The 5,115-nt window shown below is 42.9% G+C and overlaps 1 long non-coding RNA gene across 1 annotated transcript; it reads left to right on the top strand.

The window, feature by feature from the left end:
- Window positions 1-794: 794 nt before the first annotated feature.
- Window positions 795-3,489, top strand: LOC147985709 (uncharacterized). Its single transcript, XR_015616837.1, has 2 exons — window positions 795-1,703; window positions 3,141-3,489. It is a non-coding gene; the product is annotated as an uncharacterized LOC147985709 (long non-coding RNA).
- The last annotated feature ends 1,626 nt before the right edge of the window (window positions 3,490-5,115 follow it).

Genomic DNA, 5,115 nt, shown 5'->3' with positions numbered 1-5,115 from the left:
CTCCAAAGTCCAAGCAGTGACTAAACATTGTAATTCATGGTAGAAAAGATCCAGTCATGATGCACCCAACATTAGCTCACACAATGCATAAATCATGACAGTTGTGCTCTCTCAGTTTCTAGCGCTTGTATAAGAAAGTGATGACACACCATACAAGTAAATAGATAGTCCCTTTGTAGAGGGAAGCAGTGATTTGTAGAGGTGCCAGAGCTCAAGTTTTAAAACAGAGATAAATGATTATTTTGAGACATGCACCCTTCTCATTTACTTCACGACTATCAGTTATCAATATCTTTCATGCTAAACAGGCTAGTGGCGGTTCCCAAGCGATAAAAGTAAAGGTTTGACTTCATTAGGAGTTTTTGTTTGATTATTCGAGCAATTAACTCTTTTTGTATTTTGCAGTTTGGGACTGGGCATCCCTATTACCGCTCTTTTCTCGTGTGATGGCGAGTGAATATACACTCGACCTGAGAATAACCGTTTAGCATGGAAGATACTGATTACCTCCTGTCACTACTAGGAAAATGCTTATATATAGAAGTTTACCAGTAGCGTTTGTTTGTGTCCCCATGCTACTGGTAATTACCAGTAGCGCTGGGTACAAAGCGCGCTACTGGTATGGCTTAGCAGCAGCGTTGGTTTCTTTTGATCACACTGCTGATAAGTGTGCCACACCACACTACCAAATCAAAAAATATTAGTAGTGCGGGTTGTAAATCCTGCGCTACTACTAAGTGAATAGCTATAGCGCAGGTGATACACCCACGCTACTACTCAGCGTGTCCACTGCTTCCACATGCCAAGTGACCAGATAAAAAAAACTCTCTCACACAAATCTCACCCCCACCGTAACCCTGCCTCTCGGCCGAGCTCCTCTCCCCCACGATCTCGTCGCCGCCGCCACCACCCACGCCAGCCAGTTCCGGCGATCTCCGGCCGCATGCAACATGCCCCCAAGCTCCGCCCCACCCTCCCCTCCATCCAGATCCATGCCTCAAGGCCCGCACCCTTGCCCGTGGCTAGGGATTCGGGCGCCCCCGTGTTCTTGCCGCTGAGTGGACAGGTCGGCCCGCTAGCCAATGAGCAGCACCCCGCACCTGCGCGTGCCCAGGCCAACGAGCAGTACAGGGATTGGCCGCGGATGGAGACGAGTGCAGGCGCCGCAGCAGGACAAGCTGTGGCGGCGGCGGATCTGGTGACTGCAGGGTCGGCTTGTCGTTCGTGGCCGGCCGGAGTCGGGGTGAGGCGTTGTCATCCGTGGATTCCGGTGGCTAGCTGACGGGCAATTGCTCTTGGGCGCCGCTGCAGCTGCTCGTTTCTGAATTTTAAGTAATGCAGCTAGCTATGCCAAGTGCGTTTTCTGGATTTTCATAAGTGCAACAGCCAAGTTCAGTTTTAGTTAAGTGTAGTACTAGTGTAGGCTTTGGAATATCGGTTATAATTCGGTGTAGTACTAGTGTATGACAAACAAATTAGGTGTTTGCAGATAGATGCACGATTAGTTCAGGAATGTCAAGTTCAGTTTTCGTTCATTGTAGTGCTGCTCAAGTTTAGTTCAGGTATACAATTTTCTATTCATGCCTATGTTGCAGCAGTCCGCACGATTGTGATTCTCGTGTCGCTGATAGTTTGGAGCAGTCGGTTCCGGTCCGTTTACTACTCGTGACTGGGAAGGAAGGATCATGTCGCTGATAGTTCAGGTATAAAACTGTATCTTCTCATATAGCATTATTTCTAACGGCAAGTGTATTTTGGTCTACAATATATCAATCCACAGAAAGGATGTTATGCGATTCAGCTTCCCAGTAAGGCCTTACTGCAAAGAAATAATACCAACTACAATGCTGCAGTCCTACATTTTTATCCATCAAACTTTGTTTCTATGATATTTTTATTATTTCAACAACTGGTAGTGAAGTTAAGGCGAGCGTTGGAACATTGGTTGTTGATAGCTTAGTCTTTTTGGATGGTCCTCTACCTGTATAGCATTACAAGCAACAACCACTGAGCCATGAGAGTCTTTCTAGATGGTACTCTATCTACATACTCTTACAAGAAACAACCAACGAGTTATGGTATATATTTCCATTCTCAAAATAACTATATTTGATGCTTCTGAATATTTAGCTTTCAAAATGACTTTATCGAATATGTAAGATTCTATCCCTATAATTTTACTTTTTCACTCTTAATTTTTGCAACAGTATGATACTCTATGTAGTTCCTCAAGATATTGTTCTTTCTTACGAGGAATCAAGGATTAGATTTACTGGAATAGTCTATTTTACACACACACACACACACACACACACACACACATTATTACTTAATACATCCATGTGAGATAAAAAAACGTACTGATATTTATATTTTTGATATAATATAAGTGCACCTGCTCATACTTTTCAATAAAATCACTACATTGGTTTGAAAGAAGAGACTCCCCATTTCCTTCCAATTTAAGACCGCACTAGAGAATATACATAACACATCTATTTGATTGGTGTTACAAATTTGCAAGTGCAGCAGCTTAATTGTCACTAATATATGAAATGTTGCTCTAAGTCTCTTATGTCACATGAATGAATGTTATTACAAAATTTCCTTATAAATATAGTAATAAATGGGAAGTTGTCATGTCGACTATAATGACCAGTGATATTTATAATGACCAAGTGCTATTACTGCTGATGATTACTAGTAATACAACAATAATACATCTGCAACCAAGAGTTAAATTGAAATGACCTAACAGTAAAGGGTACAATGTTGGTAATAATCTGTTGTTGCTGATGCCTTCTTGCTTGCGAATGACCTGGGAATTACTCCTACTTGGTGCACAAACTTTGCTTGTTGTAATTTGCCTCAGAAGCTTGGATTCAGAATCTATGATAAGATTTGGTCATGCCTAGCACTGTATCCTTCTTAAGTTGGGTTTTCCCCAATTTCTAGGATTGGTCTGTTAGGTACTGCTTATAATTCATATATACTATGCTGCTGCTATATGCTTTTGTTTCTGCTATTGTTACTTAGTGCTCTATATGTTACTGTTATACTGTACTAATGCTCCAGGTTCTTTTGAGTTCCTAGTAGTGGTCTTGGTTCATTGTTTAATTCCAGGATTTGTGAGTTCCTAGTAGGGAACACATGGACATGAAGCTACGGTGGCGACGAAGACGATATCGACATGGGGCTGCGGCGATGATGATGGACGACATCAACATCGACACAGGGCTACGGCGGCGACAACGACATCGTCATGGTGCTGCGGTGGCGACGACGACGACATCAACGCCATCAACACGGCCTTGTGGAGGTGCCGGCCGCCGACGGCATAGATGCGTGGCATATATTGTGTGCGTGTGTGCATGTGCGTGTGTTAATTATCTACATCAGATATGTATGATTGATGATTGACTGTATGCATAACATGTACGTATTGTGAAATGCATGTCTAAACTGAAATAGGTAGACTTTTTTTAAAATCCTAATTTGTTACTAGTAGCGTGGGTGTGTCATAGAAGGGCTACTGCTATTCCTTTACTAGTAGCGTGGGTGTGTCATAGAAGGGCTACTGCTATTCCTTTACTAGTAGCGTGGGTGTGGAATACTAGTAGCGTGGGGCACCAGCGCTACTGGTATGTCTGTTTACCAGTAGTTGGGGTAAAACACACACTACTGCTAAAAAATATATGTAGCGTCATAGCAGTAGCGTGGGAACCGATGCTACTGGTGGTCCAAAAACCCACGCCACTGGTAAGGTTTTTCCTAATAGTGTGTCATTCCATGTACGATCCAGGCACACAAAACGGATAATTTTTCTAGAAGTTTTTTAAAGGTGGCACATGCAAATTTACTTAGGACGGCAGGGTAATACCACATATAGGTAGGTATGGTGAACTCATCTGGAATAACTTTGGGTTCAAGGTTTTTGATGTACAAGCAGAGTTCCCACTTAGTACAGGCGAAGACTGGCAATTTAGATTGAGAAGCGACCAGCTAGAGAGCAACAATGATCATAACCATGCATTATGCATAAGTAACATTGGACACTAGCATGAGTAGGATATGAACACCATGAACATAAATATCATAGAGGCTATGTTGGTTTTGATTCAACTACATGCATGAACATGTACCAAGTCAAGCCACTTGAACATTCGGAGGAGGATACCATACATCATACTATATCATAATTATTTTAACGCTATGTTGATATCCAAGATAAATCATTATTCAGTCCCAGCTACTTATGCATGGCATGAGAAACTATAATCTTTAATTGTCATTGCAAACATGTTTAGTCATAACACTACTAGAAAAAACACTACCAGTAGCGTTGGTTTTTTGCATACCAGTAGCGTGGGTTCCCACGCTGCTACTAAGGCACTACAGCTAAATTTTAGCAGTAATGCATTTTTTACCCCGCACTACAGCTAAAAAGTTAGTAGTAACGTGGTGCCACCCATGCTACCACTATTCCACACCTACGCTACTGCTATCCTAAGCACTAGTAGTGTGCCACCCCCCCCACGCTATAGCTATCTAATTAGAAATAATAAAAAATAAAAGTCATATGCGGTATTCATGGATGGAAACCAAGACATGTCCAGTGCAAAATAAACTAAGCTCACAGAATCATCTTAGGAATTGCAACATTCATGGATGAAACATTGAACATCTCAACTCAAAGAGATCACGAGATCCCATTTAACATCAGACACAAACAACCAGACCACTTATCTAGATGTATCTACCAAGACTCGGAGTGCAGATGCCGATGGACCCGAATCCTCCCTCCCTCCCGAACGATGGCATCAAGGTCCTCCACCTCGGCGACCTCCGGCGTCGCGATCATCTGTGTGACGCGGTCGCCGAGCTTCCCAGTGAAGTCCACCTTCGAGTGGTTGAAGAGCACGACGCCCACCGGGCTGCGATACTTTGTGTCGATCACCCCTGCGGCCAAGTCGAGAAAGTAAAAACTTGTTAGTATGTGTTAGCGTCCAAATCTGGCTTGCTCAAATAGAGATACAGTGAATAGAGATACAGGGAAGCAGTACACCTACCAGGTTGAAACGAGCTTGCTCAAATGATGATCTGGCATTGTGGAGC

This window comes from Triticum urartu, chromosome 2A, assembly GCF_056163025.1.
Source record: "Triticum urartu cultivar PI428250 chromosome 2A, HENAU_Tu73, whole genome shotgun sequence".
NCBI lineage: Eukaryota > Viridiplantae > Streptophyta > Magnoliopsida > Poales > Poaceae > Triticum > Triticum urartu.
The sequence above is the reverse complement of the archived record's forward strand: the minus strand, read 5'-3'. Positions and strand labels throughout refer to the sequence as shown.